The sequence below is a fragment of the Rhipicephalus sanguineus genome, chromosome 1, assembly GCF_013339695.2.
Source record: "Rhipicephalus sanguineus isolate Rsan-2018 chromosome 1, BIME_Rsan_1.4, whole genome shotgun sequence".
NCBI classification, from domain to species: domain Eukaryota; kingdom Metazoa; phylum Arthropoda; class Arachnida; order Ixodida; family Ixodidae; genus Rhipicephalus; species Rhipicephalus sanguineus.
The window spans coordinates 73,793,172-73,819,105 of NC_051176.1; positions in this window are offsets into that span (position 1 = coordinate 73,793,172).

The window sequence follows — 25,934 nt, forward strand, 5'->3', positions numbered from 1 at the left end:
AAGATGTTTAAAGGGGCCATGACACGGTCGCCCAAAGATTTGCGGGTTTCAGCGAAAACTAGAAGTAGAGGGTCTACTATACCTATACAGATTTCAAAAGTGGGCCGTAAAAAAATATTTCAGTGCAAAACAAGCCCTAGAATTCGCCGGCTGTAAACCCCGCCCACCCCCGGCGACTGCCATTTTGCCATGGCGCTTGTGACGTCATGTGCAGCACCGAACGGAGTCGTCGTCTTCTACCAAAGTTTCAGCCTGCAAATCGTTCATTTTCAGTGGCAAGCTGTAGAAATCTAAGACATCTCGATATGACGTGCAGCTGACCACGAAACAATATCGCTTGCCGCAATGCAGACGCTTGCACAGCTAGCCATAGAGTTTCCTACAATACTTACTAGAGGGAACTCTGGCGCTAGTGTCTATGGGAGCTGCAATGCATCGCGCTTCAGCCAGCATGGGAATCATGGGTAGTACACGGATTTGTCTAAACTTCGTTCTTTCGGCTCCGTTTGGCTCCGCGTCGCCTGCATCCGCTTTATCGCAAGATGAAGTTCAGCAAACGTTCAACAGTTCCACTTCACCACTTAACTTTTTTAGGCTCACCAATTCAAATCTGGTCACGTAGTTCACAACGATCCATTCTTTTATCTGAAAGGAAACCAAAACACAGCAATAAACAAAGCCACAAGTGCGTTCGAAGCCCACAAGCACGAAGACAAGGCAAATCCGTGTACTACCCATCATTCCCATGGTGGCTGAACGATCGCAGCGCCAGAGTTCCCTCTAGGTCATTTTAGGAAACTCTATGCAGCTAGCTACTTGTTACGTCACGGCTCGCGAGTGCACCAGTGTTGCCTGACTCTTGGGCCGCTCGCGTGTTTATAAGAATATTCGATTTTAAGTTAAAGGGGCCCTGCGACACAATTTGAGCATGTCTTTTTCATCGGTTCTTCTGGTACTGTGGAATGCACCGATATTGTTGCGCAAGTGGCAACGCCGAAATCGAAGCGGTTATAATTTTAATTCACGGGATAAACTACCTTGATTTCGCACTATGGTGACACACATCGGCTATTTCTGTTACAGGAAGTGACGTGATATCATGTGACAGTGACGACAAAGACCGTTCGTTTTTGATTGGCTTGACGCGACACGTGACGTGCAATATTCATATGGTGGAAGCTTGGCCATATTACGGAGGCCTAAGAGGAACAAAACCCCTTTTTATGCTTTCTCAGAAACAAATGATTCCCGTTTCTAACTGACATAGTTTCAAAACAAGGAACACGACGCTAGATGCGCTGTGGAATGGTAATCAAACGATACTCTTCGGCGTTTTGTCTTTTGCGGCATCAAGCGACACCGGCCACACCGGCACCTGCGAAACACGCAACGCTCAGTTCGGCACGATGCTGTCAACGAAAAAAAAAATCTAAACGCTTACCGGCCGACGCCTTCCGCGTCATCGGGCGTTAGCGTTTCGTCTGGGCCCATGGATCCATCCTCGCGTTGCGCGGGGCTCAGCGACGCACTTTCAATTTGCAATGGCGTGCACGACATGCAAGCAATCACTTCGTCGCAAGAGCTCGCGCTCGAGGTCTGTTAGGTTTTCCAGACTCATTTTGAGCACTACACGACAAATCATGGGAGCGTCTGCTAACTGGCGCACGTGGTCTGTCGTAAGCATGGTAACAACGCCGTCAAAAAGAGCGGTACCAATGTACTGTGTGAAGGCCACCATGAGGTGACATTTCCGGTATGTCTTTATAAGACGCGCGCGGTGATTGGAACCGGTCTTTGACGTCAGCGGGAGAGTGAAATCCGAAAAAAACGTTTCTCGTCGTCGTCTGCTTGAGTTTTGAACTTTGAGGACTAATAACTTCACTTCTCGTGTACCAATTTGCATAATTCTTTTTGCGTTCGTCTCGGCATTCATAACTACACGCATCTGCGGTGCTAAATAAGGCAGTCGCAAAAGTGTCGCAGGGCCCCTTTAAGTGCTCGACCAACTGCGCTAAAATTTCGCCAGCTTATTTGTCAATGCACAAGGATTAATGCATATTAATCCATAACACAGATTATGATCGAAAATTGGGTGTCATGGCCCTTTTAACCTATAAGTAAACTGTGGTCCGTCGTGCAAAACTCCACAGGCGGGTATGGGCCACAGGAATTGGGCAAGCCCCACTGCCGAGTACAGCAGATGCGAGCGGTAAACGAAAACTCTGCTCGGCGAAGTGGAGCACGTAAAACACGTGAAAGGAAGAGAGGGAAAGAGAAAATAGAGTCAGAAGGAAGAAAGAATGCCAGAGTGAGAGAACAAAAGACCGAAAAGGGGATAGATTGAAAGGGATTGAAAGAAAGAGTTAAATGGAGAGGAATAAAGGGGATAAATACATAAAAAAGGTAAGAAGAGAGAGAAGCAGGCGCGAAAAATAGATTTAAAAAAACAGAGAGCAGGGGAGAAAGAGAAGGAAATAGAGAAATAAAGAGAAAAAAACAAAAAGAGAGAGAGAGGGAAGAAAAGGAAATAAAGAGAGAAATAGCGCCAAAGAAAAAAAAAGAGAAAGAGAAGGAAAGAAATACGAAGAAACAGATACAAGAAGCAGAGATAAAGACAGGAAAAAATAAAGTGAAACAAGAAAGGCCACCTAACTGTACTGTTCCTACAGGTTTGCAACCACTAGTGCCAAGCTGCCATGATTTTTTACATCAAGAAATATACCTGTAGCTGTTTTATTGTCCATTAAGAAATAATGAATAAGCTCAGATAAGGACAAAGAAGCTATGTCGACTGGCCGATGGGATTTATTTTTGCCTATGTTGGCAGGCTTTACACATACGCATATCTAGCGCGGGGGGTGCAAGAGGGGCCCTGCACGCCCCCGTGTTTTACCTTCAACGCAGCAATCATGTAATTATAAAATTTGGCAGATCCCACGCAATGTGGGAATCGATGTAATGCGAAGCCGCCAGCAAATAGTCGCATATAATGCCTTGTTTGTCTTTGATGCAAGTGAAGTCATTCATGTCTTGACATCTAGTTCATTATATATCACATATTTGTCATGCATTCATGTATGTACAATCAGGTATATACCATGCTAATGAAACGTATATTCTGGTATATACAATGCATGACCTGTCATTCATGTTCATCACGCACTCTTGTCACGCCATACCGATTCTGGTATATATCCAGTTAACAAAAGGGCCGCAAGCGCACCCAAACAGTGTCACGTAAATCATGTCGTATATGGCATGATTGTCATGATTTGCATTCTGGGACATGTCATTTATGTTCGTCATAAGTCACTTCGCGCAATACCACTTCTGCTGTATATCAAGCTAGCGAAATGACCGCGAGCGCACAATGAGCGTGGCATGTAAATCACGCCGTACATGACACGCATGTCATGATTTTCATGTTACCACCTGGCATTCGTGTTCGTCATACCGTCACGTCACGCAAAATCAATTTTGTTTCACATCAAGCTAGCGAGTCGGCCTCGAGCGCACCATGAGCGTGGCATGTAAATGATGCCCTACATGACAGGCATGTCATCATTTTCATGTTACCGCCTGACATTTATGTTCGTCATGCAGTCCCGTCACGCAATACCAATTTTGGTGCATATCAAGCGAGAGAAACAACCGCGAGCGCAAAATGAGCGTGTCATGTAAGGGATGCCGCACATGACATGCATGCCATGATTTACTTGTTAGCACCTGTCACTTATGTTCGTCACACAGAAATGTCTCGTCATGCCCATTTTGGCATATATCCACTTAATTAAACTGCCGCGAGCACCCCGAGACCATGTCGCGTAAATCATGGTGTACATGGTATGCGTGTCATGATTTGCACGTTAGGAGCTGTAACTTATGTTCGTCATACACTCTTGTTAACCCATACCAATTTATGCGTAGACTAAGTTAACGAAGCGGCTTCAGGAGCACCAAGACCGTGACATACAAATCATGCCGTTCACGACATGCCTGTCATAATTTTAATTTTATGACAAACATCCCCTATGCTTTCCTTGGCATTATTCTCGGTGAGTTCTCATTAATATTGTGTCTAACAAAGAAAAACAAGACCTTAAAAGTGATCTTCCCTTCATTCTTAGCGAGGGTCTCGTTCTGACAGACTTGATGCCTTCAGGTAGTATGCGAGGCATTTTTGGTCAGCTGCCAGCTCGTTAAAAGATCACGTGCTACGTGACGCCAACAGGTGGAAAAAAGATTGTTCCACACTCGCCGCCATGCCTGCGATCGGCGCTGACTAACACTCCTAGGTTTAAATGCACATATGTATATACCCCATAAAAATGGACGGGAGGATGACCGCCGCCGTAGCTCAATGGCACAGCATCGGACGCGGTATTCGAAGGTCGCAGGTTGGGTCCCTGCCAGTGGCAAGTTATCTTTTAGTCCACATTACTTTCGTCACATTTATATCCTAATTACTACAAACAAAATCCCCTATACTTTCCTTGACATTATTGTCTGTTAGTTCTCATTAATATTGCGTCTAACAAGGAAAAACGAGACCTTAAGAGTCATCTTCTTTCCTTCATGTTATGACCTGTCATTCATGTTCGTCATACAATCATGTTATGCCATACCAATTTGGTATACATACCAATAACGAAACGGCCAGGAGAGCACAAAGTCGTAGGTGGATAGATAGATAGATAGATAGATAGATAGATAGATAGATAGATAGATAGATAGATAGATAGATAGATAGATAGATAGATAGATAGATAGATAGATAGATAGATAGATAGATAGATAGATAGATAGATAGATAGATAGATACGCTTAAAGTTGCAGAAGTTCGCGTAGAAAGGCTTCGCATTTAATAATGAAATTTAATCACATATCTATCCTACGCTACTGCTGCGAAGATCGTCTTCCGTGTCTCGCAACGACGCACTGTAGGTTCTCTCGGGTGCGAGCCGCCTGTGCGACACTTTCGCGCCTTGCGCGCCAGCATTGGAGAGGAAGCTTCCGCTAAGCAGGGGCTCGATTATGCTAGAGCACTCTGTCATACTTTCATTTTGTTCTGCCCATCCTGACATCGGCATCAGCGGCGACGCAAATACGGGCGGGAACCAGCAGACTTTTCATGAACCGATCAAACGCGCTTCATGTTTCAGGAAATTAATTTTCTTTCTTGGAAATCGAGTAGCCTCGCCGCCTTTCTATAACCCAGGTGCTGTGACTAGATAAGTGTGCGCAAGTCTTGAAAGTTTTAGTAGGGCCAAGCTGGGAGAGCTAAAGAAGGTTTCCGCTTTTATCTCCAATTAACATGCTTCGCCTTCTTTATCATGTCGTAGCTTGCGGCGATCGTCTGGCGGCTTGCAACAAGGCGATAAGGCAGTCGACTCGAACACAGTGGGAAGCCCAGCTTTCAAGCTCGCCCTGCCACTTGATCTAACGCACCTGGCTTAAGAAGAATGCCGACCTGCGAAGGCTGTCACCAGTTCCTAATAATGTTTATTTCGTTTTCTCCATCAAAGAAGTATTCCCGGAGAGTTTTATACGTGTACAAAAAGCTCAACATCATTATAATACAACTAAATGTATTTATTCTGCGCATATCAATCCATCTCGCCAGCTTCTATAAGTAGCCGCTGCCAAAGTGACCGGCGGGTGGCCATGCTTAATTCCCTTTAGAATGAGACACTCTCCGGCTATCCCTAAAAAGTGTAGGTATTTAGCTTAATATTGCGTGGTTTAATGTACACACGTCATCTTCACGCCACGAGTTTTGCAGATGTGTGATGTCGCATGAGAAGCAGGCGATCCTATAGCCCACCACAAATTTTTACCAATAGCGAGAAACCGATGGCCGTAAATCCGCAGTATTGAAAAAATTTATTCGCTTGAGAATGCGCCCGATACACCGAGACGTCGAGCCCAAGCGAGAAGAAGACAGCGACGATGCTGCCGGTCGTTACGTCGGGGCATAAGCCAGGTTTCGGAGAATCTTTCTGCGGCAAAAGGGAAGGTGAGAGGCGAAGGGATAGGCGCTAATACGATGCTTCTTGTAAGTGGTCGCGTAAAACTTGCAGGGGTTCCGTCTTCACAGAGAGGAATGGCTCAGAATTTTCTGTTTATCATTTTCATTGAGAAGATCGCAAATAGTGATACCAATGCTAAATTTATAATCCATGCAGTCATACATGCACACACACGCACACACACACTCTCGACATACATATAGCAAAGGTAAACGTTTCCGCCCCCTTCAACAGCACTCTTTTCACAACAGTGTACCCACCACGTGTGGTTAAGAGAATGCGCGCACTAATGTGTATGCCATTGTAATGGGTCGCATGCTTTAAACCAGCAGCAATTGCGCGCGCGATACTTTTTCGAAGTTGTGGTGCACCCACTACGTGTTCGTAAGGGAATACGCGCAGTAATGTGTGTGCCTTTTGTAATGGGTGGCCGGCTTTAAACCAGCAACTTTTTATGTAGTTCACATGGTGTGACGCCCGGTGGCAATATACGATTGCACCCCGTTTTACTGCGGTATTACATCTCGTACTGTGACATCTCTACACAGGACGTGTATGTTTGTGAAGCATTAAAGTTAATTTCAGTGCCGTTCCAAAACACCGAGGTGCATGCAGTGCCATCGATTCGGTCATTTGTCGGATGCCTGCGTGTCGACTTACGCCAGCAAGCTTCGTTCCGGCCAATCTAGCGCAGAAGAGCCGCATCTGGACCATCTCATGGATGCTACGGAGGTAGGTGATGCGACAGGAGAAGCAACGGGAGAAGCAGTAGGTGGCCTAAAGGAAGATCAACACTTGTCCATGGAAGCCATGCCCAGCAGCCACAATAACACTGCTAAAGACGTCAGCGAAGACATCAGCGATGAGATTACTGCAGGGGAACACTCCCTGGAAGAACTTAAAGAAAAGCCTCCTGATGACGAGGGAGAAGAAGAGGCAATGGATAGCAGCCAGACCAGGAAACGTCCGGCACCGCTCAGCGACGAAGCAAGGACAAGTGCGTCAGACGCAACACAGCAAATGTCCTCTTGTGGCCCACGTGTCGTCTCGTTTGGGGACCGAGGGTCGCGCCGCCTATGCCAGCGTCCTCAAGAAAGTGCTGCTAAAAAGTGCAAAGGAGGCAAAACCACAGGTTGCCCTGTGGCTAAAGGCGACAAACAAAAGCTTTAAGTGAGCAAAATGGCTACCGCACTTACCTTCCCTACGTGTGAAGCGACACTCAACGTACGTGCCCTGAGAAATGTTAGGCGTCAGTGGCAGTTACGCCACGTGCTTGAGCAGTATAACATTGACGTTGCTGCAGTGCAAGAGACTAAGATTTCGTCTGCTAATGATGCCGACCTTGCACTCGAAATTTTACGAGATTATTATGTATACATAAGCCAAGCACGTGGTGCTTCCGCTGGATGTTTTATTAGTAAGAAAGCGGATAAATCACACTTTAATGTCGCTACATGTTGATGGGGAAGGCCGCCTTATTTGTTGTGACCTCTCTTTTCATTCCCATAATTGGAGGTTTGTCTGTGTCTATGCTCCCTCAAAAGTAAACGAGAGGAAGGCTTTTTTCCTCTCCTTAGCTTCGCTGCTGAATACTGACAGAAATTTGATAGTGTTGGGAGACTTTAATTGTGTTTGTGACACTAGAGACCATTCATATATAACGAATCGTTATGATGCAAGTGCGGCTTTACTGCAGCAGTTACTGAATGACCACAATCTAATAGATGTGGGAGCACATGCGCCCACCTCGGTAAAGTTCACGCACTTTCAGGGTGTCTCACACGCTCGACTAGACCGTTTGTATGTATCTATAAACCTATGGTCTCACATTCATAACTATGCTGTAAAGCCCATATTTTTTACAGACCATTGCTTAGTAGCCGCTTCATGGGGTCCCCAAAAATTTCGTAAGGTTCCTCCACACTGGGAACTATGGAAGCTTAACGTACAGCTCTTGCGTGAGGAATGTTTCGAAAAAATAGTAAACGAATTGCTACGTGAGGTAACACAATGTCGACAGCTGCCAAATTTTGCTCAGTTGGAAATGTTCAAAGAGAAAGTTAAGTATGAGGCAATTGGTATTTCATGCGAGTTGACCGACAGAAAAACTGCTGAAAAACGTTATCTTTATGATTTACTTCATAAGCTCCAGGTATTTGAAAGTCAAGAGCCGGGATTGTACGTTGATGAGATAAATTCGGTTCGAGCGCAGATACAAAAACATGATGCAGAAGTATATAGAGGAGCAATGGGTTCGTTCACTTGTTACTCGTTTCACTGATGAGGAACCAACAAAAAGCGCTCTTGGGGATGAAAAGAGGTATGCACTTTCTAAACAGATATTGCAAATTGAATCACGTGGTTTTATTTGCACAGAGACATGTCAAATAAGAGCCGCATTCGAAGAGTATTATAAAAAAACTATTTACCTCGGCTGAGCTTCGGGATGATTATGAAGAAAAAGCTGACCACTTTATTGCGCTTGTGCCACCCTTACAAGAGGACGACAGACTTAGTGTTGATGGGCCCATCACTAGGGAAGAAATAAGGTTTGCAATAAGCACGTTGCAGAAAAACAAAACTCCTGGCCCAGATGGCCTTAGTGCGGAATTTTACATAAAATTTCAAGAACTTCCGGTTCCTTTTCTTGATCAACTTTTTAAGGAGGCCTATGAACGTGGTGAGCTTCCTCCTTCTTTCTATCAGGGCCATACAACATTAATACCAAAAAGTACTGACACTGAAGCGTTAAAGAGAGTTAACAGATACAGGCCTATATCATTATGTAACGTTGATTACAAAATATTTGCGAAATTGCTGACAAATCGCCTGCAGACAGTGATCACTAGATGCGTAGGTGACCACCAAACATGTGGAATTCGAGGCCGTTCTATACAAACGAATATCCATATAGCGCGGTCAGTCCTTGTATGTATCGATGGTAGTATGGGCCAAGTAGCCCTTCTTCAAATAGACCTCGCTAAAGCCTTTAAGGTACAGCATGCTTTCCTGTTCAGCCTCCTAAGACATCTGCAGTTGGGTGACGTACTGTACAATGGCATTTCACTCTGTTATAAAAAGTGCACTACAAGGCTCATTGTAAACCGCACACTTTCGGATATAATAAAGTTAAATTCATCCGTACGTCAGGGGTGTCCGCTCTCGCCTTTGCTCTTTGCAATATACCTGGAACCACTATGTTTAAGTGTGCTTCTAAATTCTTGCATTAGAGGATACCGATACGAGGCTGAGAAAATTAAATTTCTAGCTTATGCCGACGACATCGCCTTCTTTTGCATCGATGAACCTAGTGTTCAAGAAGCAGTAAACACTACTTTACGCCTCTGTGAAATCGCTGGAGCCAGTATAAATTTTGATAAAAGCAGAGGATTCTGGCTGGGAATGTGGGCTCAAACTCCCTCAGTGTTCTCAAATATCCATTGGAATGCGACTGCCTTGCGGTATCTTGGTGTGCCTCTTGATAACTATCGTAACAGCGGCCCACATTGGACGTCCGCGATAACTAATATCCGTCGAAAGGTGTCAACATGGCACGGACGAGACCTTTCCATTTTTTCAAGAGCTAAAGCATGCAATATATTTCTTGCATCAAAGCTTATCTATGTTTTGCAGGTATTGCACTGCTCTCGTGTGCACATTCAAGCGTTTCATAGGATATTTGCTTGTTTTATTTGGGGCTCTTCATGGGAACCCATGAGAAGAGACAACCTTTTTCTTCCACTTGAGAAGGGTGACCTCAGTCTGGTGCATTTGTTTGTGCGACAGTTGGTGTTGCGATTTTTTTATCTTAAAGACGTCTGTCACCCATTTCTGTTGGCAGTTCTTCGAAACCGTCTGAGTTACCATCTTCCTTTTCTTTATGTCACGACAAATGTTGCCAAGGAATCGCAGTTGTCGGGATTCTTAAAAGAAATTGTTGATACTGTCAACTTTTTGAAAACCAGATTTACATTAGAGTATTTATATAATATAGACAGAACAACCCTAACCGCTGCACTTGTGAATAACCTTTTCCCAGAACCTGTATACCGACTGCCATATTTGCTTTTGCCTGGCCATGATGTATTATTCCGTGTACGTAGAATGTGCATATCGCCAGCAGCGAAAACGTTTTTCTTTGAACTGCACACATCCACTCTACCAGTGAAGAAATGGCTCAATGAAAAAGCAATATATGTGCCCTGGACTGTAAATTTTCTACTCTGTGACCAACCTGAGACGGTAGGACATTGTTTTATCCATTGTCGTGACGCATTTTATTTCTGGGACATTCTAAAGAGAACAATCAGAAAAGACATTCCAATCACAGCTCATGGTATTCGGTTCCTCCCTTTCGAAAAGAGCCCCACAAATAAAACACCGTATGATTTATTTATGTTATTAGGATTTTATGCGCTATGGAAAAGTCGCATGATCGACAGGCACGCCGAGCCACCACGATCGACGAGGTCTGTCTTCCGAGAAGAAGCTGCTCAAGTGCGCAGTGTTGTTGAGACTTTTGAGCCCGTTCCGGAGTGGCTTGCACTTCTGGACGCTTGTGCGTGTTTGCCTGACTTTTGAACAGCCTCTTACTGTAGGCTACAATGTGGGTGTTCTGAATGTTAAGGTAATTATAATGTGATGAAGTATGTAGTGTGTAGCTCACAGCTATAACGGGTCAAATTTCCATGAATTAAAGAAAAAAAAATATGAAGTGGCTCTGTGGTAGAACACGTGCTTGACACGCAGATGTCCTGGGTTCGATTCTCACTCTAACCTATGATTTTTTTGTTTTATACAAGATGGTGATTTTTCGCTCACAACCAACGACGCCAACACAGAAATTTCTGCGAAACGAGCTCTTAACGCTCTCGCGTTATTATGAGATGAAACAATGAAATTACATTTTATAGGCAAGCGCGGCTGAACGCAGTTTTCAAGCAGAGAAGTGCTCATCACAATGAATGCTCAAGCGGAAAGGTGTTTCTGGCAATGACACACGTAACATTCACATCAGTACATTACAAATAAATGTTCAATAAACATCACTTCGGGGCTTCAGCTCAAGTTGCACACGACAGTACGTTTTGACGGTATCGGCACGGGGTAGCGTGCATACTGCTTATCGGCTACATCTGATAACAACCGCTCGGTAAAACCTATACTGACTCGGGTTATTCATTTCACATTTCATGTGCGAAGCTACATGTATGAAGATGCGTTCGGATATGCGCAGCATGTACGATATGGGAAGAGTCAAGAAGCGGCGAGGAGTTCTTTTTGTTTCATGCTCTCCAGCGCCAACGAGCAGCGGCGACCGAGCAGCCGGCTCGCTCGACATACTTTTTTCCCACAGTGCACCGCGCGCCCGCAGGGCGCTCTTGGATTGCTTGAAAAAGGTCTATTCAGATGAATCACGCAGAACTACAGCAAGTTCATTAATCGAGAAATTAGGAATTTCTATTAGAGAACACATGTCTTCGGCAGAACGAGTAAACCATACGATAAATAAACTCTCAGAATACTTTGTAAAATTTGCACGTAAAATTTCTTAAGATTGGTGTACATCTATACAGTTAAATTTTCTTATAGCGCGCCCTTTTTACCAAGTAAAAACGGATTGCTCTTTTGAGGAATGCTTAGCCACCAGTCAAATCATGTGCTGCTCCAATTAAAAGCGCCGGAGTGGTACCATGCCTCTTTCACATCAGTGAAGCTTTCATAAAACGGTAATCAGATTAGTCGCACGTACATGCGTACAAACTGTGCAGGAATTAAAATGACACACTACACCTACATCTGAGCACTACATCTGAGCATCGAAACTGGAAACATATCGAGTTCAATGTTACAAATACAATGGGTATAAAGAGTGTGCTAGTGTAAAGAGTGGGTCCTAGCGAGGGACCTTTTAACAAACATTACCATTAAAAAATCTAAGCACGCTTTTTTTACTTTAGTAAGTAGCACAATGCAACAACGACACAAGCAGAAGGAGGAAAACCAGACGAGCGCCAATTCAAACTCGCATGTACGCGTTCCTTGTTCCTTGTGAGTAGAACTGAACAAATGCTTTCGAATGTTATACATATAACTACACTCTTGGAACAAAGCGAGTGCCCCGACGCCCTTTGCGAGAGTTTTGGCTTGTCCCGCTGGGCACTCCCTTTTCCGGGGTGAAACAACTCCCTCTAAACAGGGAGTGATTCCACGCCTCCTCATGGAGTACAGTACTCCGTCTGCGATAGAGTGAAAGCACTAATCCGAGGGAGTAAAGCTATCACGTTGAAACAGCTTTGAAATAAAATTAATCGAGCACAGAAAATGGCACATTCATACGCGCACACATTCACGCAACCAAAACACGTAGAGCGCTCGCAACCAAAACGCATACGTTGCAGGATTTTCGTCTGTCTGGCACACAGCTATACGCAAAATGCTTTGCGTGTACCCGAATGCCGGGTGTGAACTGCGCAAGCGCACGCCCGGTAAACATGGCCGCGCCGCCGAAACCGATTGCCGTCCACCTCGAACCTATCAAGTGGCCGTCGCGCGCTCTATCGCTCGTTATCTCCGAACTGATGCTTTTATTTGCTTAAGGTTCACGTCCTTAAGCTTCGGCAGCAAAGTATTCGTGTCGATTCGGCACCATTTTCGAGAGCCATACTCAAATAATCAATGATGTAGGCTTAGCGAGTGACAATCCCAGAATCTCGGAGGTCATACATGATGCGTTAGTTGTTTTTATTCTACATAGCTAGCGCAACTTGACGTGGTGGCAGCTACGGCACACGCTTTCCGGTCAGACTACCGGACCGACTAAAATTCTCTATTAAAACAACCTTCCGCTCTCTTAGGGAGAGATGTGAACGCAGGTGCGATGTTAGTGAGCGTGTCGCTGCACTGTTAGTCAAATACTTGCTGGAATCCAGAGCTTATCAAATGGGTGCCGCAGCGCTACAGTTGAGCTGCTGACGTGGGGTTCGGCCCCTCCTTAAAAAATGGAGGGGGGAGGGAGCTTTCAGCCCTGGTCTCAAGCCCGGACCTGGTGCCGATGCGCAGACTAGCATAGCCAGTGATACATAGAGGTGGGTTCCACGCGGTCGTGTACATCAATCTAATGGGTTTCATTACGCTTTCACGAACACTTATCAGAGAGGCGAAGACGAACTGTATAGCAAGCCATGTGCAGAATAAAAAACAGTATTTCGGGCGTCTTTTATTACGCGCTTGAGAAACGTAAGGAGCGTTCTTTGAATAAAATCGCCTTACTTGAAATCCTTAATTTCAGAAGGTCATTGAGCACGTCTTTCTCATCAATTTCTGCTTTTATTTCTGCTCCTTTTTGAGCTGTAAAAATGAGTCTCGCAGCGAATACGACAATAATTTATTTGTAAATTGACGCCCACAAATATCAGGGACGTCAAGTCTATATCTGGGTATTCCGAAGCCGTCATCGCCACCTAATAAGCTTCTATTATTTCAAGAAAATTACTTCTTTAGATTACGCAACTAGCAGCGTCGAAAGGACGTCCTCGCTTTCTTCAAGAAACCCGCGGGGGCCGACAACAATACGATCGGACGAAATACTCGTATATTCAAAAGAACGAGAGGTAGCGCAGCACGGCCTTTCGAGATTTACCGCCGTGTACTCAAACTAGCCTCCACTTGACCGAGTTGAGCACAGCGCCGCTGCTCGGCCGAAAAGGACGCCGCGCTTCACAAGAATCGCTGTAGATTATCGCTGATACGCAGTGACCGCACTTGATTGCCCGAAGCGGGACTGGCACGAATTATATGGTTCGTGAACTACGAGGAAGTCCATTCACGTCGCGGAACAGATAAGCACAAAAAACCCGCCGTGGTGGGCTAGTAGTTATGGTGCTCGCCTGCTGACCCCGCAGGTCGCCAGATCGAATCCAGGTCGCGGAGGCCGCATTTCGATGGAGGCCTAATGCTTGAGGCCCGTGTACTTACATTTACGTTCTCGTTAAAGAACCTCAGGTGGTAGAAATTTTCGGAGCCCTAGACTACGGCGTCTCTCATTATCATATTGTGGTTTTGGGACGCAAAACCCGAACTATTATTATTATTATTATTATTATTATTATTATTATTATTATTATTATTATTATTATCAGACACTCACGAAAGACAGAAGAAAACGAGAAAAAAACATAGTGGACGCTTGAGCTTCGCCTCCAAGAGCAGAACGCGACAGCGCAATCGGGCCCCGTGGGCATCGCCTTTTCAATTGCTAGCCTCGCATCGCTTCTCGGTGCGTGCCTCAACCGTGCTGCAAGAAAACGAACGTCTGTGCGCTTATATCATTGGCCGTTTCAAACTATCCTAGAACGCCTACTGCAAGCCCTGTTGCGAGGTACCCACTACTCCATAATTCTACACTTTGCGATTCAGCGAACGGCCCACTACGCGGCTGTAAGGCAACACGCGAACCTACGCAGCTGCTCACTTTGTTGTTGCTTTTGCTGCTGATGATAATTAAATATGTCTTAGCGCTTGGCAATAGGTGGGCCTAGAAAACACCCACTCGTTGCTTAGTTCACGTGCTTTGACACCTGGCGCGATTCTGCGCGTCTCCCACGCATATTACATGCGTTAAGAAGACTCCTCCCACTGCATGACATTCATATAGTGTTTTTTTTTTCCTAAGCAGTTTCAAGCGATGGCGTGCTCTGTGGTGCAACGCCTGCTATGCCACGCAGATGACATGGCTTCGATTCTGAGTCAAACGGAATGTTTTTATGATTTATTTTATTTTCAACTGTCTCAATTTTTCGGTCACCGACAACGCTGATTTTTCGCCCACAACCAACGACGCCGAAACCGGAATTTCTGCGAAACGGGCTCTTAAACGCTGTCGCGTTAACGCAAAGACGAGCGCTGACTTCCAACTCTCAATTTGTGAGCATCCAAGCAATATTTACTCCTAAACTGTTCATCGATAATTTTAAAACCTTTCAAGCGTGCAACCTCTGCTGATGAGCATTGTTATAAAGGTGAAACGAAGCCATGCAAAAATTTATTCCCCTTTCCAAACAGTGATAGCGACGGTGTGCTGATACATTCATTCTTCGCTTTTATTATGGAATAGGCTTCTATTATCTTTCTCTCTGCTTTACCTGAGGCTGGCTAAGGGAACCTAATTTTGTCCATTAGTAGCTGATACGCACATCTTTTACAATTAAATTCACGCACCCGGCCTCTTGAATGTTCGTGCGCTCATGCATTTAAACACTACTTGGGCAATGTACAGTCCGAAGCACTCTTGTCTAGAGCGGTCGAGCACGTGGCTGTGGACGGTGGCGCCGTCCGCAGCTGGTACCTTGCGTAAGCTACAAGCTTCCGTTCATGGTTTAATTACAACAGAAGGAGCCAGCATGCGGTACGACTATGTTTGGTATCATTAGAGCGTCGTTCTCTGCACATTTTTGCAAAAGACTGCGGCTCAAGCAGCCGACTGGCCGCTCCAGACAAGCCTGATTCCGAAAGTACGAAAGCCTGAAACTCAGCGGAATCTCGTCAAGTGCGTTACCTGTACAGTCGGTCAAACGGGTTACATGTTTCTTTGAGCAAACTACACGGTTTTAAGGCGAAAGCCTTTGGTGTCTCATACTCGCGGCGTCCGTCCGTGTCCTGGCCTCTCCCCCTCACACTCTTTCAGCAATCACGTGATGGCACAGCGGCGCAAAGCAACACTTGCGCGTTGCTCCTTCCAACACGCCTTGCGCAACTGTTGAGCAATGCGGTGGCGGCGTCCAGTGGCGGCGCCCGTCCGTCTACGCGCAACAGTAGCGCGTTGCTCCTTCTAGCGCGCGTTGCGCGACTGCTGCGCAACGCGGTGCCGGCGTCCAGCTGCGGCGTCCGTCCGTGCCTCCTTACACTCTCTCAGCAATCACGTGATGGCACAGCGGCGCGCGCGGCAACGCTCCTTCGTCAGACGCTTCGTTGCAGCAGTCGAGTTAGTCGGATGGCTCCCAAGCGGCCCGGTGATGACTCCACGGCAAGCGGTTCGGAGAAGCGCCCCAAGAATGTGAATTCCCCCGATACCATGGCATAGTCAGTCGAACGGCCACAGGCTTTCGCCGATTGCACTTTGGAATTTACAAAGTGTCCTTCAATTTTTTTGTTCTTTGTCATCAAGGGGCAGATTTTCGCCAACTTGCACGGGACGTTAAACAGCAGGTTTACATCATACCTTCCAGCAAGCTGTTCGACGTTGTGGGACATGCGCTTAAAATACGCAATAACGTGAATTTTAAGTTCGTGCTGCGCTTGCGGCGATTTTTTTTCCATCCTTTTACTTTTTGCAAAAGACTTCCCTAAACGCTTGTGTTGAAGCTCGATGGGTAATCGGCGTTATTTAGGCGTATGGTTTTCTTTCTGAAGCTAACATCTCTTTATGTTGCATTACTTAACCGGTGCAGCCTGTAGACATGTTATAGCTGCGTTGTAGCCAGTTTCTTGGTCTTTCGTTGTGGTCTGCGTCGCGCTGGAAAAACTTGCTCAATGATTGGTCGAGGTTCCACTAAATTCATGAAAGGAGGACGCACGCGCAAGTCTCAACGTATTCCTGTGGCAGAAATGTTTGTTCGTTTTCGAGAAAGGGCCCACGATTGCGCCCGTCGGGCTATAAAAGGTAAAAAAAAGACACCAGACAACGGCTAAAAAAGACAGTTGGCATCGCGAGAAACTGCATGCACCTGTTCGAATGTGTACCAAAACAGCACACTGGCTACGGTAAGCGCAATTTATAAAAAGCGCTCCTCCTAGCTTGTAAGCGAAATTCACGGAGATCTGACCGTAATAAATTATAACTCTTTGGTCATGGCAGCTTCTGTAATCAGCCTTAAATTTACGTCCGTGTCACGACATAACGTCTAGGCGATATCTATATGCGACTGGCAGCCGTACTGACGGCATTTTGTCGTCAGATGACCGTCCGAACCTTTGCTAGCCTTGTTGCCATGTTCCCTTTAAATGATACTGATTCGCTGATTAGTCAGGCTTACATAAACTCGGCCACAAGAAAACGGAATTTTATATACCCCTACATAGGAAGAATCCTGGAATTAGTAACGATAGTTGATTGTGCATTTCATATTCAGTTTCTTAAACATTGAGGTGGCAACGTCTAATAAGAATAATTGTGGGGGTTGAACGTCCCAAACAGACTACGTCTGAGATGCTGACCTAAAATAATCACATCTACTCCCATGTGTCACGTGAGTGCTTTGAAAAAGTGTGGCATACATGGCATGGAAGAAGGCTTTGCCTCCTAGGTAGAGGGCCTGGATGTAGCAAGATAGCCTGACCACCCAATCACGTCGGTTGGAGAGAACGTGCACACGATCACTGAAGCAGGTGCTACAGTGAGCGCTAGGAAGGACGAAGCCCACGATGACCGCCGAAGAGTGGAAGTTATTCCTCCCATTGACCATAACGCGCACAACTTGAAGATTACAGGTGAACTAGCAGGCGCGAATGTGGTTCAGTTGTGAACGTTGTATGCTGTCTTGCTGTAAGATGGATTGTATATGACGTCATTTTACTGCAACATTTTCACTTTTCATCTCAGTGCATGTGTGTTTTATGAAAGTATTTTTTTAACAGCTCAACTATTTCCTTTGTCCATAGAGACTAGAAACGCGCGTGGCCTAGCAACCACTCGGCACAGCTGCACCTCGCTTCGCATAGAAAGGAAACCATATGATTGCTTTGCTATGGGCGAGAGAACGAGAAGAAGATAGAGACACAGAAAAAGAAACACAGAAAGAAAGAAGCAGAGAAACAGAGACCAAAAAATGAACACAGTGAAACAGCGACAACGAAAGAAAGAGAAATAAGTAGTGAAAGTGACAAAAAAAGAAAGACAAAGAAACATAAAGAGGGAGAAACAAAGTATAGCATAGCCGTGTATAGTATGGTGTAGCAAGGGGTTGGGAAAGGGAAGTGAAGGTGAGGAGGAATTATGTGAGGGAGGGAAAGGGAAGCAGGAGGGGAGAGGTTATATTTATTATTTGGTTTGGATGCATAGAAAACACGAAGGCGCGGAGAAAATTGGGATTGAACAAGCTGACAACTACCACCTAGAGGGGCACAACGCCTTCCTGCTCCGTCGGGAAGGGGGAAACATAGAGGAAATGAGGATAGGGGGAAAGAAAGAGGAAAGGAAAGGGGAAAGAAAAAAAAATTCGGCAGATCCCACGGACCGTGAGAATTGATGTTATGCGAGCCATGCGCCAGATGGTGACTGTGGCGTAATTTTTCATATTGAGCGAAACGTTACGAAATGACGCTAGCCTCTTCAGACCTGAGGAAAAACTAGCCAGGGTAAACTCTTATAAACTCTTCATTGCAACTATTTGAAAGCCCCGAAACACTTTTCGCAAGAAGAAAGAACGAAAACTGTAATTTCAGACGAGAAATTAGCTGTACCCATTTGGGTACAACAGGCCTAACATGAGTGAAAGTCAAGAAAGCCGTTTCTGTTGAGAAGGCAAAGAAACAGGTCACATTTAGTGCACCTAACGCATGTTTTTCCGCTGCAACCTTGATTGCGGCATCTCATCTGAGACTTTAAGGGCACATGCTCTGGAAAATGCCCGTACTTGTCCAATCGGACCTCACTTGGCGGCGTGGAAGTCACCTTGGTACGTTTAGGGAGTGCAGCAGTGTCGCGAATTTCAGGATCCTGCTCTACTTCGTTTACGGCTTCTTGCATTTCGTCGACGTGGGCGCGAATTAGCGTTTCCGCAACTCAGTTCTTAAACTCGAATTGATCGGGAATATCTTTTGCTGCAACGTCCATGAGTTTGCAGTCATTCTTGTATTCAATCCAGGCATTTGCGACCGCTAGGTCTAGAAAGTGGGCAAATACCCTAATGGTCCACTTCTTCGTACGTTTTTTTGTCCTGTAATAGGACACGTATCTGTCCGCAAGATCAACACCGCCCATTTTTTGTTGTATATTTTGATGCAGTGCGGCTGCGGCACATCGACCGTCTTCTGCAAGTGCCTTCTGGAGTGATGCCGCAGGCAGTTGAAATAATCATGACTGATTTTCGATCCTTCCACTTCGTGAGACACATTTCTCCATCACTGCAGACAACGCAGCATTATTCGCCTCGTTTCATGTTCTTTTCGTTTGGAAGCTTTGATGCCGCACCTCCAGTTCTGTTTGCCATAATTGTACCGGTAAGATGTGCGTTCCTTCGGAGAAGGTATTCGGCGAGCTTCAAGCCTGTAAAAAAACGATCTGTGAACACATGAACTGGTTGTCCTTCCGGCACTGTATGCAGAAGACGCTTCACTATTGCCCCGCCAAGACCAAGTTCTTTCGTATCGGTTTCAGGAACAGTTCCTTTACCTGTGTAGACGACGAAATCTAACACAAGTCCATCAGAACTTGACAAAACAAAGTTCTTAAGGCCGACGGGATTTGGTTCACTGGGCACGTATTGTCGGGCAGGACAACGTCCGCTGAATGGAATCATTTGTTCGTCGACAGATACTGCTTTTGGACGCGGTAGCTCGAGGCACGCTTTTCGAAATGACTCGATGAAGGGTTCCGCTCTGAACAACTTGTTTTCAGTCTGTCCATCGGTTGTTTGGCTGAGGTCCACGAAGTGCAGCATACCACGTAACTCGAAGAATCGGTCGCGTGTCATGTTTTCTGTGACAAGAGGCACAGCCGATATGCGGGACCAGTAGAGCCTTGCTCTTGGGAGTCCGAGAAGGCCCATTAGCATGTGTATTCCGGCAAGTTTTTTTTCATTTCTGCCGGTGACGTTCGCACTGACCTATGGTCACGCATCTGAACAGAATAGAAATTTGTTTGTTCTGCGCAGAGCTTCCAAAAGGGTTCCGGAAAATACTTCGCAAAGTAGGCAAACGGAGACATAGGAAACCTTGATTGGACTTGGCACGGCGCAGAGTCCGAAGTGCACCTGAGAGGGAAGCTGCAATAAAAAGTACCAGTCACAAGGTAAACTCAATAGGCTGCAGTCAAATAATGCTGTTATCTTCAGAACAAATAACTGAAACGGAGCACGCACTCTGTCGTTTTCCAAATGGGGCCACGCCCTTGAACTTTGTGGCTAGCTGGCGTGTCATCATCAACTTCATCATCATCGTCACTGCTGCTACCTGAGCATTCACTGCTGCTGCGTGGCTCATCCAGAATGTCGTCGTCACCAGACAAGTCGATGTCGCTCTGAAAGAGTAGCTCTTGAATCTCCTCATCGCTGAGTAACTTGCCTGTAACAATCAACAGAATCAAATTTATTTTCAACGTAACGACCTGAAGTACCCAATTGGTACAGTTGTAAATAAGTTGCGCTATCTCTAAGGCAAGACGTAGGAACAGGCCGAAACTTTCCATGGTATTTCTATACTATATCTTGAACGTTAATATGCAATATTTAAGAACACATATGCAGTATTTATTGAATGAAGAAAAGTTAAAATCACCTGGTCGCTTGCGCGCGCTTTCTTTCCGGGACGCCGCCATACTCGTCTGTACTGCGAGAGCATACATCAACCTGCGACGACATCTCGTGGGGATTTTCTTAACTGATGCTTCCGCGTCCAGAAGAACCCATTTTCGCCTAGCGGGCTTCAACTAGAGGAGCATAGCGCGCGTTTTTCAAATGTGCCAATTTGGGTACTCACGGACTGAAGAGGCTAGAGAAATATGGAAGTGGTATATGCACACGCATATGTTGAAGAGTCGCATATGTATTATATAACCAGTTGTTTGCAGTTGCGTAACGATAGCAAGAGCAACATGGGTGTTACCAACACCAGACGCGGTAAGCTGATATGTAGTGTTTATATTCTTCAGTACCGGATAGCGCGAATCCGAACATGACAAAGAAGGAACACAGATGCACAGGACAGGCGTTACTCGCAACTGAGCTTCATTCAGGAAAGCTTCCCTAGATAAATACATGGCCGAGTGGCACGCGCAGGCGCACTGCTCGTACGTTACAGTCACAGTTACAGTTGTTATGCTTATATTTTTCCTTTATGACGGAGAACGCACGCACGTTTCACGAACCCAGGTATATGTGTAGAAGGGGTCCTTGACAGTTCTTGAACAAGGTCATCATCACCGTGATCAGTCAGCACCGGCAGTTGGACGGGACTTGTTAATCGGATCCGTTCGTGATAGCGGCTATGAGGAGTCTAAGTGTAGTAAAGTGAGAGGTATAGTGCAGCTGGTGGAAATCCTGGAGGCTTTTTACGATGAAATGATCTATGATGCCTCCTGTCGTGGACGTGGCAGCGAGGTCTTCTGATGCCCTCTCCACATCCAATCCGTGTTTCACGCAGTATAAGGACCAAGCGTTGTTGGGTCTTGATAAATCAACGTTGAAGTCACCGGTAATGATGAGAGGCCTGGTACTCTCAGCATATTTATTGCAGAAAGCATTGACGCGGTTTTTGCGTAATCCACGTGGTGCCCGTTGCGGGCCACATGGACGAGTGGGTGGCAGTTGAGTGTCTTCTAGGGGTATTCTGTCTTCAGTTTCCTCACTTTTCTTGCGTGCGCCGCGGTGGTGTAGCGGTTAAGGCGCTCGGCTGCGCACCCGAAGGTCTCGGGTTCGATCGCGGCCGCGGCGGTCGCAATTCGATGGAGGCAAAATGCTGAATGCCCGTGTTGTGTGCGATCTCCGTACACCTTAAAGAATACCCAATGGTCAAGATTTGCGGAGCCCTTCGCTACGGCGTCTCTCATATCATACCGTTGCTTTCGGACATAAAACCCCAACAATTATTATTATTATCACTTTCCCTGCGTGTCAGTGTGTGTGTTTCACGTAACGCTGGAATGTTAGCGTCCACCAGCCATGCGCTCTCCCATCTCTTCTCCTATTACAAACCTGCAAGACTGGGAGGCCATGCTGGGTGACGGAAGCCCGAGTGGCCAGCGGGCGTTGGTCGGTCGGGCACGAGACGCGGCAGCGGCTGTTTGAGCTCTGGACTGAGAGCCCAACCCGACAGTTCTCTCAATACTTCTAATATAAGTTTTCTCTCTCTCTCTCGCCGTTACTGTGTTGGTTGAGACTCTGTATCACCTGTGGCACATACCCGCAAAATATTAACTCTGGTTTACGGGTATGTGCCACACGTGACTCAGAGAAAGGGTTTCATGACGTACGCGACAGGTATTTTGCGTTATTCATGTCACGACCAGTGAATCGTGTTCGTCATACACTGATCCGCTGCTATGCCAATTTTCTATATTACAAGTTATGGAGACGACCAGGAGAGCGCCCAGACGTAGGCGGCTAGATAGATAGATAGATAGATAGATAGATAGATAGATAGATAGATAGATAGATAGATAGATAGATAGATAGATAGATAGATAGATAGATAGATAGATAGATAGATAGATAGATAGATAGATAGATAGATAGATAGATAGATAGATAGATAGATAGATAGATAGAAACGGCCAAAGTGCCTGAGGTTCTCTAAGAAATGCTTTGCATTTAAAACAAACAACACAGACGTAAACACAAATAAGTAGCCACATGGAAAAAATGTATATAAACGCGAGGCCAGATCGGTATTGTTTAAGTTAGTAGGGCTCGGTAAAGCATTGAATAGACATGCATAGTCTGCTATAGCAAGGGGGGGGGGAAATATAGGTGAGGGGGAGGAGAATGGGAGAGGGCAAAGCATAACACTGTCTTGTACAGTATAGTATAGCAAGTGGTGGGAAAGGATGTGAGGGTGAGGAGGAGGAAAAAGGGGAGAGTAAGGTCCCTAACTCTGCTGCTTCCTCAGCCTTCGCACCACTAGTGCGTCGCTGCCCCAATACATTTATATTTAATAATGAAGCCAAGGAAGGTATTGGGGACGTTAATTGTACTGTTTTAAGTGTAGTCTAGTAACTGGAAAAAAATGTGAAGAAAGTAAAGTGGGTGAAAAGACAACTTGCCGCCGGCAGGGACCGGACCTGCAACTTTCGGATTACGCGCCCGATGCTCTTAACAATTGCGCTTCGGCGGCGGTTGTCCCACCGTCCACTTTATAGGGTATTTATGAGCACGCAAACCTGGGCGTCTTAGCCAGCGCCACTCGTAACAATGACGGCGAATGTGGAAGCTACGAGCGGTGATGAGGATTGCTACGCTGAATGGCTACGAGCGTCGGGTAGTAATCCGAAGGTAGGAGGTTCGGTCCCTGCCGGCGGCAAGTTGTCTGTCCGTCCACTTCACTTTCTTCACATCTCTTTCCCAATTAAAACACTACACTAAAAACAGTACAATTAACATCCCCTATACGATCACTGGCTTCATTATCTGCTGGTTTTCGTTAAGGTTGCGTCAAACAAAAGCCCTCAAAATTCCCTTCAAAGCGGTGAGTTAAACCACCAGGGAGGTCTGGCCCACACAGAGGTATAAGAGCTCGTGTGGTACTTCGGAGGCTTTCGTTTTCGCGGAGTATCTGTCCGTGAGCATTGTTGCGAAATGACTGGTTCCCCAGACGTAAAAGAAACACGTCCGTCTATTGCCAATATGAAGGCTAACTGTTACCCTAACCGCGTGCGCGTGCCCCTCGATGCCGCCTCTGTTTCCTCACCTTCGATAGAGTTTGGCACGCTCCACGTTACTCCGATTGGCACTACTGTTCAACATTCTCCCGGTTGGGGGGGGGGGGGGGGACGGTGAATCGCACCCTTAGAGGGTGCAGCTTCAGCGGTGATGACGGGGCTGCAACACTAACAGGCAGGCTAGCTTGCGCTTTTTCCACGGTTCATTTGTTACGCGCTGGAGATGACGATCCTTGAGTTGCAATGCAAGGGCAATCGGGAGCCCCGAGGCGCACGCATGCTATGGCAGCGAGATGTTGCCGCTTCCCAGTAGGAAATGGGATGGGATCAAATGCTGGAGCTTGTCGGTCTCGCTCTCGAGATGTCTTCGTCGTCTAATGCTTAACCAACTGAGCCGGCGGTCGCGTGACGATTTAAGCGGTTCGTCGGTGATCATGATGCCTGTGAGGTCGAGGTCGTTGATGAAATGCGGCAAGATGACGTATGAGAAGTCCATGGGCTTCTCAGTAAACATATGCTCATTACTCTCGGAGACGTGTACCACATTAGTGTCCGTGCGAATCTCGCAGATCGCGCTGGGAAGCACATGGCAGTTCCACGGGTCCGTGAACTTGTACAAGCTGTGAAACGGTTTGTCCACTGAGCTTAACATTTCTTCCGAAGATTCCAGTTCCTCTAGGAGCTTTCACTTTCGTTGCTTAACAATGCGTTGCGTTACCTTCGCGAATTACTGTTGCAAAATTTCCATGCACCCCTCTTCGAGTCCCAGTGTGGAGACGAGAAACTTGGACGCCTCATGTAAGTCGAACCACGGACTTGTCCTCTCTTCTGATTTCCACACGCTCAAAGAGGCGCGAAGTCCAGCTCATTGGCCTGCGCTAAGTTGTCCTCCATTCCGCAGACGTCGTCCGCGAAGGAACTATTGTGCTTCATGTGTTCTTTTTGCGCTGTATAGTCGAAACGCACTCGAGCGGGCTTTTGCACTTGGCGGACGGCACGCGAATTGGTGCGCGCCACTCGATTAGCTTCCGGCAGTGCGTGTGCACCACGGCCGTTGACTTGCACCTGTTGCACCTCTTCCCGTCCTTCGAACCACCGTTTAAGGGGCGCAGGGCGTTCTTGGCGTACTTGATGGCGAAGTAGTCGGCATGAGAAATCTCTAAGACGCGATCCTCGTCGTGGTAGTCGCACAAAAAGTGGCCCGTCTGGGACAAGTTTCGCGAGTCCGGCGTCACCACCCTGCTGCCGATGCTGACGACGCACCTGGCCAAGACGAGTGTCGACCTGTTCGCCAAGCGTCTTAGTCTCTTCCAAGTTCCTGCCACCGGCGACGGCGTACTCAACTGCGTGACGCTTATTTCAATTGGAGGTGCCTCGCTCCAATACAGATAGGTGGTGCTGACACTCTAAGGAGCGCTGACACTCTAAGGAATGCGTCCCATCAATACCGGTGGCGTGAAGGCGTGAGACTGAGGATACGTCCGTTGCAGAACTAGGACTCGATACGAACAGTGCGCTAGACGGGGAGCGGATGTCGGACTTAAAATTCCATGCACCATGTATCCAAAGGTAGTGTCCATCGTTGTTAGCCTCTCGTTGATGCGATCAATTTTTCCAGTTGTCATTTTCCAATAGGCGTTAGATCCTATGAGGGCGCTTATGTCGCCTTCTTGCCACGCTTGACATGCGTCAAATACGTTATATTCCTTTCGATGAACACCTGCAAGATATTATGCTCTAGCGGTGAACTTGTTATGGAGCATATATCTGGCCTCGTTAGTGCTTCCTATTCCAGTGCAGCATCGTTAAATTGGCTGCGCAGTCGCACGGAGACACGATCTGCGCAGAGACGCCTCTGCCACTTGGAGCTTCCAATTGTGGTGAGAGAAAGCTCTTCACTTCCCAATGACAGAACACTGAAGTATTCTCGCAGCGTCAGCGCGAATGTAACAACGCTGGCTAACGCTCCCTAAAAGCACTCGAACGAGATGTCGTCGCCTTCCGGATTCTGCCCATATATATCCCGTCTGCAGCAACACAAGCGTGATTCCGATGCGAATGCTTTGAGCGGTTGTGGTGGTTCGAAGGCTTGGGAAAGAGTATCCAACACAACGGATGCAGCAGCATGCGCTAGGCCCTCGACTGGCCTCAACAGGTCACACAGAATTGTCAGGTGGCGGCGACCGCAGGTACCGCAGGTAAGACTGTTAGACTTTTTGCAGAACCTTGGAATGTGGTTTCTTCTAGGACCACGGAAAAATCAGTTATTATTCCGTAGACTCACTCGCTTGGAGTCCCCTGACAGATCGACATTG